Source organism: Aphis gossypii, chromosome X (genome assembly GCF_020184175.1).
Source record: "Aphis gossypii isolate Hap1 chromosome X, ASM2018417v2, whole genome shotgun sequence".
Classification (NCBI taxonomy): Eukaryota; Metazoa; Arthropoda; class Insecta; order Hemiptera; family Aphididae; genus Aphis; species Aphis gossypii.
Genome location: NC_065533.1, coordinates 28,020,199 through 28,036,240, shown reverse-complemented (window position 1 = coordinate 28,036,240; position 16,042 = coordinate 28,020,199). Strand labels below are relative to the sequence as shown.

General features: G+C 27.8%; 1 protein-coding gene and 1 long non-coding RNA gene across 2 annotated transcripts in view; one reads left to right on the top strand and one right to left on the bottom strand.

Moving 5' to 3' along the window:
• LOC114130544 (uncharacterized) overlaps nucleotides 1–16,042 on the top strand; it is a 489,967-nt gene that overhangs the window by 59,651 nt on the left and 414,274 nt on the right. The window lies entirely within an intron of this gene.
• On the bottom strand, nucleotides 10,282–15,936 carry LOC126552155 (uncharacterized). Its single transcript, XR_007605992.1, has 2 exons — nucleotides 15,840–15,936; nucleotides 10,282–10,458 (listed from the first exon to the last, which is right to left on the bottom strand). It is a non-coding gene; the product is annotated as an uncharacterized LOC126552155 (long non-coding RNA).

Genomic DNA, 16,042 nt, shown 5'->3' with positions numbered 1-16,042 from the left:
CTTATTGATGTATTTTATTTTGGAGAAATGTCTATTTGGTTGAAGCTTCCTGGTTTTATTTTGCAATGAAACCTCATGATGCAAGCTGACACGAGTATTGTTTGTTTCTGTACGGTTTTTTGGGTTTTTCATTTTGAGAATTTCAATGGAACTTTGCAGTCCCCCCTAAGCCTATTGTTAAAGCCAAAAAGAAATTCCATTTATAAATATTATGCAAGAGGATCCGGTACAAAGGTAGAGGTTAACAAGTTGGGAATGGTACCGTTGAAAAATATTGTTTTTATTATCCAGGAATATATTTATTTTTTAACACTAATATAATCTATATGGTTACCTATATCAGATTCCCAAACGTAAGTATTGAGGTTTTATGACTTTGAATTTTACGAGTATTGCGTTGTGGACGTATCGGGTTTAATTCCATTTTGAAAATGGCATTTTTTATACATTATATATCGATTTCTAAAAATCGAAAAACAAAATAACAAATATCCAAAGAAACCGTCGGAATTGGCGAAAGCGAGTACACATCGCACAGCTATATTGCATATTATTTACTGTAGTATAATAACTACTATATTATCAAACATAAACTCGTATATTTTATAAAATTACTATACTTTAACACGTCAAAACCACATCCAGGCGCATAAATTAAATTAATCGTAATATATAATATTATATTGGGTATATTAACATATGCGAGTAAAACAATATAATATATGTGTGTGTATGAGGGGGGCTTAATATTCACGCACATATTATAATAGGTGTTCGGCAGTATAATATAGTTTCTTGGAAGAAAGTATAATGTAGTTAATTAATAATTTCGCTTCTATAACAGCTTTTTGATTTTGAGTTGCCATTCAAGTGCTTCCGTGAACATAGTTTTCGATCTCACAAAATAATAATATGCCGCGTTTTGTGATGACGCCTATACCAAAATATATTACAGAAGTTTGATAATTGAATCTTAGTCCCTTATGTATGATTATGATAATAAAATAAAAATAAAATAATAATTTTAATAAATATGCATGCGTTGCGCTGTCGTCAATCATAATATTAATAATATCGCTATGCGTATATTATGAATATTATAATAATCCAAATCGCACGCTGCGTTTACCTATGGCATATATTATTATTATAACACATTAATATTGTGTAAATACGACAGTGGCATTAGCGCTACCTAGTTTTGCAAACAAACATAATATTATAATATTATACTTAATTAATAATGCTATGATAATATTGATTTAGTCATAATTCTACTACCTATCTATAATAATGTTATGACATGGGTTATTAATAAAATATTTTTTTTGTCTGAAAGAACTCATTGTTTTATCCGACGATATGAGAAATTTTGATTAAAAATCACGGGCGACGCATATTATGTTATCGTCTACTCCACTGGTCATTGGTCTTAGACCAACATGGTATATTGACATCAGAATAAAATTAATATTACTACGGTGTAAAGTAAGGGTCTTCAACTTTGTTCTTTTTACTGTGAGCCGAATTTAAAATATGTTTCGACATCGTGGGCCAACATTTTTTTTATTGGAGAGTAGAATTATTTTATTATTTTATAATACCGAAATTTTTCAAAAGAAATATTAATATTTGATTTTTTTTTTAATTCACCTAAATGATTTTCTCGTATTTAATTCGATATATTATATGTTTTACATAGTTTTCTAAGACTATGAAGTTCAAGTTTAAAACATAAATTTGCTTATTATGTCTGTGCATAAACGGTTAGACTTAGAAAATCTATGATATCAAATAAAACAAAAAAATATGTAAAGAACGATGTACATTTATTTTAACTAAAGAGTGGTAACAAAAGTATATAAAAATGCATACAATATAATATGATTAAATTTAACTTAAAAGTTAATTATATCACTTCACCTAAGACTCGTGTATATCAAACGTACTTATATATATATAGATATTATTCAATATTCATGTATAAATTGTGTAGAAAAAACAGAGTGAATATATGTGATCTATTTTTGACAGAAATTTAAAATATACCTACATTGTTTTTTGTAGGTACGTTTCCACGAATAACTTCTGTAATACGTGTTATATGCTTATGTAAATATCGTTATATTTATTTATTATTTTAATAACATACACTCATTATTACTAACACTATTAACATTTTTGATACTATTTTTTTCACTTTAGTTATTACTGAACAAAATTCTCAAAGAAAATAATATTTTAAAAAAAACTAAAATCTATTTGAACGATAATATAACGATTTTTTTATATTTTGATATAAAATATTTTAAAAATTGATTTGTATTAATATCAAATTTCGAACAAGTAGCTATCACTTTATAATCATTTTAAATCTAAATTAGCAAAGTTGTAAATTATTATTAGGTCAATATTTTGCGTGTATACTTTTCTGTACTACTCCACTCTACTAATTAAAATGTTAAACAATATTATAAGTTATAATAATAATAATTATAACAATACCGACTTATTAGTGTAGGTATATACTAAAAAATTCGTTTTTATACACGAAAATGCTCATTTCTTCTTTAATTATCAGTTATGGTTCCTAATACCTATATGGAATTAAAAATGGACGTTATCGTACAAAAAAATTAAAATTTTTAAAAAAAATTGAAAAGCATTTTTTTTCTCAAAATAAAATAAATATTATTGTAGTATATAGATACTTTAAATTTTATAAAAACATATTTTTAAATCTTTATACTTTTCGAGATAATGAGTGTTAACCGTTAAAGTAATCAGTTATTATAAATAAAACAATAGAACTACTATACAATTATAGCATATTATTTATGGAGTTCCTTATAATTATTACTCTATTTATAATAAATAATGTTTATGGTAAAAAATAAAAATGTTATGCTTTACGAATAATTTTTATCACTGAAATTCACAACAACAATAATAATAAAATAATATTACCTTTTATTATTTTTAATTATTCCAATGAAAATATAATACGATCGCGGATATTCAATCGCCACCCTCGCTGCTCCCCCTATGGTTTCTGACGGTTGAAACCGTTGTTTGCTCTTCTGGTACTTAAGCGAAATTCCGAGTTCGACGCCCGTATATACTTTCAAGATCCCGAACAATACCCCGGAAAAAGCCATGTTTGTTTTACAACAATGATGTGAGTTTCCCCTCGGAAAACCGTCTTTTTTTCGCAGGACAGTAAAAGTGCTCCAAAACGTTTGCTATAATAAAATGTACCTACCTACATACACATCAGAGCTTTCACACACCAGAGATCAGTCGAGCGAGTAGGCGGACGTAGATGGTAAATTAGCTTCGCGGTCGTTTGAGACGATATAATATTAGTATAAAACGCATCAAACAAACAAGTACAAACTCTTAAAATACGATTTCAATCGTTGAATTTTTGACTTTTAAAGGGGTGTTTTTTAAGATGACATGTGTCGTTAATACCAATCGATAATATAATCTCATTATTCTTATAGTAAGAATACCATATATATTTTGTGATCTATTCACGTCGTACGATATTCATCTATAATTATTAACTATTAAATTTTATATTATTTTGTTAAATAATTTCATTAAATAACATATTCAGATTTTTGAGGTGTCTTATTTATAATTTTGTTTTTTAAATATACTTAAATATTTTCACTTTTAGTATGCGTATAGTTTTATTTTCTTATTTATATTTTGTGTTTTGAAATTAAACACACATTTTAAATTGTGTACCTCAAAGTCAAAGGTTTATACAAAATATTGAACCTATAATTTATTATTTATAAGTATTTCAAGTTTTAAGTATAGAACGGTATAATGTCATAATGGTAAAGAATTATTCTTCTCAACCAGCCGAAACAATATTGTAATATTGCACAACCATCCACTAGCCTTAAACACTTATAATTAATTATAAACTATTGGTCCATGTTTCAATAATTGACATTATTTATATTGTACATCAAAACATCTGGAAAAATATCCTATTTTAAAATATAATATTAAAAGTATAGATCACGAAAAACAATGTTAATGAATTTGTTTTTGAATAAAACGAATTTATTAACAGCACGCACTTTATATTCGACTTAATTATCGTATAAAAAATATTTTTTTCCGCCAATTTGAACATTTTTGTTAAATAATTATTTAGTGATATCTCGTTAAAGTTTCGACTATTTAAAAACTTTGAATAGCTTTCGCTGGAAAATTACTTCGTTAAAATTCATAGTGTGGCCATTATTTTTCATGAAAATATTCTCTACAGGTACAAAAATTGCATTAACGTCATTATTAAAAACAGGGGCGTAATTTAAAAAAAAATAACAAGAATGGAATACCTATACAGTATACATGTATAATGTAGGGGGTACTCTAGGAGAGGTTTTTTAATATTTAGAGAGCACATTTCCAAATGTACATTATAATGTACATAAAATATACAACTTTAATGTACAATAACGGATTTATTAAAAATGTGGAGACTACGTAATCTACACCACTGGTATTGTAATATATGTATACATTATTAACATATAATTATTCGTTATCACCGTGTTGGATACCTAAATAAAACAAACTAGTATAATTCTCTGTGCCATAAATAAAAATTTCGTTAGGTTAGGTCCCAATTTTTTGAAAATGTGAACCTATCCGATTACACTTTGCAGTGAGCTTCGAGTCTTGAGAAGACGATCGTCGTTTATTTTTTACAGCTTAAAAGACCATTGTGAAACGTGTTAATATTTTTATGACTAGTGCCGTTTTTTCTTACAAGGAGTTATTTTTTTTTTTAGCACTATAAGATGTAAAAATAATAGATATATATTATATATGTATTTTGATTATCTATAACCTTGTACCCTATTCCAAAATTATTGGTTAGGTAAAATGTTATTTTTCAAATTAATTACCTGTGGGCTGGATTTTGTGATGGTCTTTATGGAAAACCATAAATATAATAAAACATTAGGTAGCATAATATATTATTTATTGATAATATTACTATTTAAAATTACATTAATAATTTCACGAAAAAAAATATCGAGTATACAAAATATGATTTTTAAAGATTTTTTAACAGTAAAAACTAAAAACGAATTATTATTTTTTTTAATGTCTATATTATAATATAAAATTAAATTGTTGGTATCGTCCGCTAATATAGTTGGTTGTACTGCAGTCGAGAGCTATTGATTTAAATATTATTTATTAATTGTGTTTTTAATATTTTTCCGTGCTAAGTAAACGTTAAAAAAATCATGATTACATTTAGTGTATGTAATAATATAATATACATCATATTTATTATAGATGTACATAATGTCTAGGTGTATTATTCCCATTTTGTGTTTCATTCCCTAGGGAATCACCCAAGTCCCTCCTACAGACCTGTATTTATATATATAGAATTATAATAATATATAGGCTATATGCAAGAGGCCTTTATTATATGACCTCTGCGTCTCTGCGCCGGTCGTAGTAGGTACTGGGCACAACAGCCCTGGGCGTCGGTCTAGTTTGTAATCGTTTCAAAATGTTTCAAAACGTTCGTGTATATATATATATATATATATAAATATATATCATAATGTCGTGAGATAACGCGATCCGACAACAATACGGCAGGCGCGGAAGTCCGAATACAAACCTTTAATGCTCTTTTCTCCGGCAGTCTCCTGTCAGGTCCCACCACCGACGCCACTGTCGCTGTAGCTAGGGGTCTATTATTATTGACCATTGCCGCCACGACAACGACGACGACCCTTTTCCAGGAAATATTAATCAACGAATCCGACGGTTGTACCGGATATTGTCACCAAAAATGACAGCAATTTATTCATATTATAATAATATATATAGGTACACTCTGCGACGATGACACCGAACGCATACGCACAAATTATTATGTCACCCGGCGCATAACGATTTATATTGTATAATATTTTTAAGGTTTTGTATTCGTCCAAAAACACATTCGTTGAAATCTCTAATACAGCAATATTATACGTATAATAATATACTCCGCAATTTCTTCGATAATTATTATTATTACCCATAATATTTTCTTTTATATTTGTCGCATTATTTCACTGCGGGAGTCTTTCCGCGGTGAGAAAAACAAGATACACTTACGACGTCGTTCTCTATAATCATTGCCAATTGTTTTTATCACTCGCGTATCATCGGTAAACAATAATTAAGATCACATCATAATATTCGAATTCAAACGAGGAATTATAATAATTTCCAATAATAACATAACGTATACTCATAATGGTATTTGTATGTGTGTATTATTATCATAGTTTGTGTTTGAATATTTTTTTATAATATTACGTGCGTGACAAAAGTATAATGTAATAAACAGCATTGACAATATTGCGCGTATTATGTTACTATATAGGTCCTGAGAGTAATGCTTGACATAATTTCTACAATTGGTGATTTTGAATAAGTTATAATTTCTTTCGTATCTAACTCTTTCCAGGTCGAATATTTATATTATGTGTTGAATGTTCAAAATATGAGGTCTGGCCGTGGTGGACGCCTATATCGATCAAATTATGCATAATAGTATAATATAATATTTTTTCTGTCTCGATTTAAGAGTTTATGGAAGTGCTTACCGTTAAATATTATATTTCAGAATATAACATTATATTATATAAACACATTCCCGCATGGTTGAAAAATAAATGCAAGTAAATACAAGTTAAAGTGCAATTGAAAACCGGAGCTATTGAAAATGTATTTCACGTATTTTTTTTTTATACCTCTTTTTACAACTCTGCAGAGAGTAATTATTATGCCTAAAACTATTTTTTATTCATGATTTTATATAGCCAAAATTATTATTGATTGATTTCTTTTCCTCTATTGTACACAAATATTTTGTACAAATGTTTTTTCCGAATATTTAAAGTTTTTGTGATTTAATATTTTATATATAATATATATTATGTATTTCATTTTTGACAATAAAAAAAAAAAAAAAAAAAAAAAAATCTTATCAAATAATTAATTACAATCGGATGTGACAGTGTCATTTGTGGTCTTGTGGAACAATAAATGGTTTGGACCTCTATAGCTGAGCATTCAGTCCAAAAATTGCCTTTTTTGTTTAGAGAGCTCTTAACCTTTTGTTTTTTTTTCTGTAAAAATATGGCCATAATATCTATATAGTGTGTCGTTGGATCCGTATCACATTCCGACATTTGGGAATATTTACATTGTGTGATTCATTCGGATGAAATTGTAAACGTTTATTTTTCTATTTTCCCCTCCATGTCCGTCTATTTAATTTACCTCTACCCGTTTTAGTTTAAACCCCCTTGAAATGTTACTATATACGTATTGTGTTTATGTATAATGTATATATACGGTATTTGTTCCCTTGTTATTCGAGTCCACGAAAGAATTTATCAAGTACAAAGTATAAAACATACCTAATATGTCGCAGGAATACGAAATTCAATTGCATTGAGTAGATTTTTTTTTAACAAAAAAGAATCTATTTGTTTGTATACTCAGCATATACTCGTATATTTACTATACGTATATATATTTATTTATTTATAACCATCAATAAATATAATAGCTTACAAATACAAGTATGGTATAGTGTTTGACGTTTATTCTAAACATACTATTCGCTTTCGGTGTGATTGATGTATATTCTTTTTTTTTTTGTTTATATGTATAAAAAAGTGTTGATTATTGAATTACTGGAGATGATTCATTTTATTAACATATTAACATTCAATTAACCGGATAAAACTAAAGGATGTTTAAAGGAAGTTTGACGGTTAAATGATTGATTTAATAATAATATAGTTTCGATAAACTAAGTAAGTGCAGGCCGTATGGACCACCGACGGAGAACCGATGAGTTAACTATATCTTGTTGATTTTGTTTCAAATAAACCAGGGTATGTGACTACATTTATCGCGATTTTAAATTCAATCGTCACGTGATTAATCGATAAGTTTGTGTATATAAAAGTCAAATTAGTCAAATTAATTTAGTAAATATTCATCAATTACAGTCTTAATACATTTAATAATATTATACTGTAATGAATTATAATTTGTATTGTTATTTTGAATGTCTTTTGAGATTTGAAACCGTTTAGTATTCTCTAAAATATAATATTATTGTGTCTATATTATGTTCACGCTATAATATCTTAATACCTATTTTAAAGTATCCGCAGTTTGATAGATTTAAAATACTGACAATATAAAATAATAACATTCTAGAATCCTTTAAATATGTAATACATTTCCAACAGTGGCATTCTACAAATATGATCTATATGTTTCTACTGGAATAAAAACGTATAAAAACAATTTTGTTAAAATAAAATTTAAGTCTCTTAACTTTTCACGAAAAACAACAAATAATAGTATAGTTATTATTAATAAAACAAACTATCAAAAGAACATTAAAAAGTTTGGAATTATTTTTAATCTTGAATGTACATTGCGCATATATACATGGAATGCATTAATGAACTTTTCAATAATATAATAATTAAAATTAAAATTGTCTGAAAAGTTTTAAAATGTTCACAATTACTTTTATCACCACTACTCATAAACTCTTAGCATTTTAAATGTACCATATTTTAATATCTTGGTTTCACAAATAATACATTATAAATAACAGCATAATTTATAATTACACCTCTCCTATGAAAACTAAAAAGCAAGTACCTACTTTGATACTCGATTGTTTAGTACGTTTTAATTTCTATAAACTAGTGGACAGAGTTGTTAAAATGTTTTCGAATAAGTCATATGAAGTACTCTTTATTAGTTACCGATATTGATGCCATAATATTATAATCTACCACGTATTTTGCTATGCATGTGAGTGAAGAAGTATCTTATAGTTGCATATTCATATAGAGAAATTTGTTTTTGTAACAAAGTGAATTTCGAACTTTTCAATTGGAATATTGTTTGTCGAGAAACGTATTTTAGTGGAGTACTTACAAACGCTTTTACGCAGCCGTGTTCATATTAAAAAATAAACCAAGAGAATACAAATTGTTCTTCAGTCTATAATATATTTTGTACTTTTTTATGGTTTGATAAATTATTTATTTTTCACAAATAACAATAATTTGTGGTCGTATGTACTCTCTTTTCACCGTAAACAGAGGTTGTGCAGAATCGGAAGAGATAAAAAAAACGAATCTCAATAATGTAATCATGTTTTTTGTTGCTTCACTTATAATAATATGGACGGACGATAATAACAATAAGATAATCGGACGGATATCGAATTCAATAAAAATCGTATTTGTATTGAACTGCAGTATTATCTTATAATACTCCGCGCATTGTGTATAATATAAAACCGAATGGCAAATTAGTTTTAGGTACCTATTCGGATATGAACGAATGTCAGTGAAGATAATATGGTTTTTCGGTACACGAGTAGGTACACTTTCTGCGGAATCTTTTTTCTTCCAAAAACGATTTGGCGCTATACCGAGAATAATATTTATTAAGCAATATTTAAACAGCCGTCTGATTTACTGTCGACCGGAGATGCGTTATATATTACGTGTGTATAATACTATAATACTTTGGTTTGTGCACCGACAAGAAATGACATTCTAACGAGGCCATGTACCAATTTCGTTTCCACGTCGGTCCCAATCCATCCCCACACGGTTTAACGCAGATGATTATGATATGCGTCTGCGTGGGAGTCTGAAAACGTGCTTGATTTAAAACCGATAGCGTACTTTATAATAAATAAGAAAACAATAATTTACATAATACATCGTTATTATAACAAATATTAGTATTTCATGAGTTCAGAAATAATTCAAAACGCTAAACGAAATTCGACGATAATACATATATTAATACTGTACAGCATGTTCAAAAATCGTCGACGTCCCCTCCGGTATCGTTTGTGGGCGTGGTAAACCCGTATTTCGATTTCGATTTTTTTTTCACCAAAACAAAAACATAAATTATATAGTATTTTTTAAGCACATAAATTTAAATTAAATTTCAGTCATAGCGTTTTAAAATGTTTTCATCGTTGTAATATTGTGATTATGGACGTTTAATGTCCTGTTTTCGATGCATAGGTACCAGACAAGTGGTTCGAAACGTAACCTTAACTACCGTTCAGCCTATATGTATATATATATATATATATATATATATATGTATAGGTATTATATATTGTATTTATTAATTGTGTGAATATTTGCATTAATTTTTATAAATACTATTTGGTAACGACAGCGTTAGGTCACACGTCATAATTCACGCTTCTGATGTTAACTCATTTAAAAAGTAGTATAAAATCGTTTAACGTGCTGGGTGTGTATTGTGTAAATATATCTTTCATTCCATTCCGGTATTGAACATCGATGGTGACCAATTTTTGTTGTATAATATTACCTGTAAAAGCGTTAAGTACCAATGTAGTTCATATTTACAACCTTACTGTTTCACATGATATGTATCAACAGTCACGTAAATATATTTCTTGTTTAAGAGGGAAAAGATAAAAATAAAAATAAAAAGTTATACATACATGTACAAAAAATAGACGTTTAATGGTGTTTTTTAAAACGCTTTAAATTAATTTTTAATGTATATTCATTTAACGGAGATTAATATCACTACTAGCGTTTTTATTATGATTTTTTTTTTACAATACAGTTCGACAATAATACCTATTCGTTTATGGTTTTTTCCGTAATCGTATTCAAATGACGCATTACTTCCGTTCGTAGAAAAACGCCTCCCGCTATAAAAAAAAAAAAAAAAAACATCTATCTAGGTATGTTGTGGTAAAACACGATAAACCAAATGTCACAGTATGTATATAATATTACTGGTATACATTAATGGGTATAACGGTTACGTCTACCTATATATTATGGTTTTGTGCATTTGATCGAATAGGCTGTAAATCGAATGACGTTTTTATTAATTTATTGTTTGGTTCGTATACTGGCTAATATTTCGAATTAAAATTCAAATATACCTATCGATGCCTCAATTACCTGGCACCCGCGTACCACCTTCATATTCATTCCTGTTTAACTTTATATAACTTAAAGTTCTAATATATAATTATTGCTATAAAATATCTACCTATAATATTTTATAAACTATTCGTTATTGACTGTATTTAATATACGACATCAAACACACAGACACGAGTATTAACGTATAATATATACGCACTTGCGCCAATATATATAAATTATATGTGTGTGTGTGTGTGTTATAGTGGCGGTATAATATTATAAAAGTGGATAATGATATATTGTTATAATAACGGTTGCGTGACGTAAAATTCAGTAATGGCGAGTGGCGCGCGCGTAAAAAACGGTTGCGGATGGCGGGTGGAGGCTGGGATATGGGGTGAAAGTGTCCGGAAAATACGACAACCTCGGGACCTTTAAATCTACTTACGCGCGCGCGCGACACACGGCGAATATAACACATTAATTCGCTTAAACCGCAACAGTAAACTGTAAACACATACACACACACATGCGCGCGCACACGCATTTATAATGCCGCAAGAGACTTGGAGGAACCATAATAATATAACAATACGTTTATTGTGAATACTGTATGATATAAATATATATATATATATATATATATATATATGTATATATGTACCAAAGCCAAAAAGTTTCGTTGGTCATAGACGAAACGCCCCCTCGCGAGTGATATTAGAATACGACCTATATAATATTATAACATGACATTTCTCGTGAACATTTCATCATCACCCCTACATAAGTAACATAATATAATCGTTACTATTCATCATTATTTTAGTGTAATTTTTTTATATATATATATATATCAATCAAGTATAATTATAGTATTTCCAGTAATACACTGCTACTCCAAAATAAATAGTTAACAATAAATACATATGAAAATAAAATTATTTGATTCAACACTCCCATACAAATGATTAAAATATGTTATACTTTCCTGCACTTAAAGACTCTTATCCTAAATCACTTTTTAGAACTTCGGTAGTCTATTTCTGAAGATTTTTATTACACTATTCAATAGTAATTTTTATGATCGTAAAATAATATTTTGATTTAACATTATAGTACTAAAGGTAGGTATTATGAATACATAAAGTTGTGATGGTTTCCATTACAACCATAATGTAAAACATTTACAATGAAAAGTATAATTAATATATTAATATTATATTAGTATTATTAATTTATATATTAATTGTTACAATTAATGTCTTAATCAATAAATAAATTATTAGTTAAGACAGTTGAGTTATAAGCGTTTAAATAACGAGAGGCATAATATCCACGTAATAACATGTCTGTAAGTACATAATGGTTTCAAAATTCTGACGCCACTCGTTTCAAATGACTGCCGATGATAAATGATAGTTGTAGATATGTTTTAATGATATTTCCGTTTCGATATATTCACTTAATAGTAAATGTTATGGTTTATACTTATTTTTTAAGTACTATGGTCCTTTAAGGAATGTTTTGTGGTGATAAAAATTCTAATTTTAATTGTTTTTAAATGAGAACCTCCTTTTCTACAGGAAATGATTTAGTAAAATATTATTTAAAAAATTATGTTATTTCAAAATCTATATTTGAACTAGTAAATATTTTGTTATTTAAATTGTTGTACTACGAATAATAATTTCATGGTAATGTGTTTGAAAGATAATATGAGGACTATGATGAATTGGAAATATCAATAATTAATATGAATAATGAATCAATAATTATTTATAATTTTTGAAGGTGGTCCAAGTATAATATTTATACTAGATCCAATATTAAATTAAAGATGACCATCATCTTTAGTATCTATAAACATTTTAAGGATAGAGAAACTACTTGTTTAAATATTGAATTTGGTACATAGTTATTTTCAAAAATATATCCAGTAAATAATTTAAAGTATAAGTGTTTTTAAAATAAAAAATTCCTTAAGTAGTACAACAAAATCTTAAGAATTTGAAAATATGATTGCTAAGTAGGTACCTATATTTAAAATTATAAAAATCAGTGTTTGAATAAATGCATTATTAAACGAAAAATGGAGGTTAGCACTGAGCACGCTTTGTAAATCACCCTATTTTTATTTAATGTGTTTTTTTATCGGTCACAGTGAAATTATTAAAATATAATATACCTAAATGGTGCAAGTTTTAATTATAGTATTAAAATTTCCTTTTGTATAGGTTAATGTGGTTTCATTCAAATGATTATCGAACGGCAAAGTTATATTACATACGCGGGGTGGGTACATTTAGCGAACGTGATATTCGACACATAGGGGATGGCGCGTGGGTGACCATATTAACCTTTTTATATTATATGCATTGCAGTCACCATTCTTTGACAACTTCACTTAATATATATATGGGTAGTGGTATGGGCAGTGGTTTTTTCGGTCCACGTACACCGAAATTGTACGTTTTTATTTATTAAAATACCTTCAACAATACGTGCGTGTGTGTGTCATTTTGAATTTCTAAAGAGTTGATCAAAGTCCGAGGAAAGTTGAAAAGAGCGATCGACTCCGCAATCTATTGTGGATTTTCAGAAATACGGGTATTGGGTATATTATACGCACGGCTTTTTAATTTTGTTCGGGCCATTACGTTCATACCATTCGTTTATGATATAGTGGGCCTTACCTCGAATTACATCTTTACAGGTTATGTATATATATGAGTATAATAAAGTATATTATTTGAGTAACCGTATAACCTTAGCTTTTTTAAAATAAATAATGGTTATGATTTATTTCTCTCTTTTTTCATATTAATCTAGTAAATGGTCCGTCTTTTTGGAAAACCGTCGGGTGCGTAAAACGTGCGATCAGAAATTCAAAGAGTTCATTTATAAAATATTATACTATAGCGACTTTAGCCGTGCTAGTCGCAGCATATATTTAGTGCCATAATATTATTGGCATTTTTAAGTCGGTCAATTTAAATGGGCAAATGGTGTCGTCTATATTATTATTATTAGAACTTTGACACTACCTATATAGAGGTTTGTGGGTCGTACTAAGTGTGCGCGACGCCACGACCACTACTAAATTAATAAATTACCCTTATTCATCAGTGTTATCGTATCAATCCGCTTAATAACTCTCGCATACAACCCTCTAAACCTTTTCCGTCCTCGTAGCGCACATACGATTATAATAATAATATTATGATAAACGTGTAGTGTGTGTGTGCAAGCGCGTAATAATTACACTCGCATTTGATATGACTATATGGAACTTGGCGATGCAGCGCGATGAAATTGATTTCTGAAACCCGCCACTCACAGATACTTTAATAATAATAATAATAATAATAATAATAATAATAATAATGATAATAATAATACAATATTTATGTAATATACGATGAGTGCGTGTGAAATCAAGATTAAGTTTTGTTCGTTTAAATACATTACAGCGAGATGCCGAAATGAGTTTTCTGATAATATTTTACTGAGGTGTATTATATACCGACAATATATACGAATGGTGTAACCGCATAGTGTTCTAGACGCACGATCGTTGTCGACGACCTATGAGGAGAAACAAAGTTTATAAATACAATTGGTTTGTTTCCTAACCCCGTCCATCATAGATTTCTTCTTCAGACTTCTATTTTTCTTTAAATAATTATGTTGTTATATCACGATTGTTAGCATTTTAACTTTAATTATTATATTTGTGTTATAATCAATGGAAGAGTTATTTAAGAGTCTCTAATTATTTTAACATAATTTTATGTCATTGAAAAGCGACTTTTTTGAAAAAAAATAATATATTTTTTTTACTATTTTCAAGATATTCTATTCTTTTAAATGTCAATGGTATTTGAAGTATCTATTTTCATACATAAAAACGAATATCGACTTGTAGTTATAAGTATTTGAATTTCAGACAAGTTTGTTAGTGATCCAATACTTACGAGATGCTAATGTGTTACATTCATACACTTAAAATAGTTTTAAATCATAGGTATCGAAATACTCTAAAAAATTTTCCGAGTAAATGATAACAATAAAAATTCTAAAAATTTTTTTTTTTTCAAAAATGTTTTATTGTTAAGAAATCAAATTATGAAAAAATAATATTTTCAACAAAATTTAAATTGAATTAATAGTTATAGAAATTTATACGGTCTCTCAACTTGCAATACAGAATTTATATTACGCGAGTACCTATTATATTTTAATTTTATTTATTCGTGGTTTGTAGTCGATCGACTCAACTCGCTTGAAGCGAATGCATTATGCGTGGAGGAAGATTTTTAATATAGAACACTCTTCAATTGTTTGGTTTTGTGTTTTTTTTTTATGACATTTTTTACATGATTTTAAGTACCTACTTACAACGTTTCTGTATAAATTTGTTCATACAATTTTTTACTTCAGATTATGATATTAAAAATACTAAATGTTCTTATAATATCGTTGAGATATTATATTTATTTTTATTTTATTTAATTATTATTATTATTTTTTTTTTCATTTGAAATTGTTCACATATTCAATCCAGACGGTTACTTAAACATAAAATTAAACAGATATAATATATTAAAAAACAATAAAGTACTGTAAGAACCAGTTTTATGAACTTTCCCTACGATTAGAACATGAAGTTTTAAGATGTTTTTTTCTGGAATTTAGACAATTTTATTAATATTATGATTATTGCTAAGTATTCGTATTATTAAATAAATAAATAAATAAATACTATTAACATTTTAAGAAATTGAATAAATGGTTGAAACTCACTGTTTTCGTTGCGATGACAATACCGCTAACGCCAAAACAAAAAACGTAACTTCTTATTCTGAGGCCGAATTAAAAATTGGTATTGTATATTTGTATGGAAAATTATAGTGTTATCGTTGCGTAGGTGTTAATATATATTTTTGTATGAGTTGGGATTATATCTGGAAAACTTTAAACTTCATAACAAGTTATTTTCAAAATTA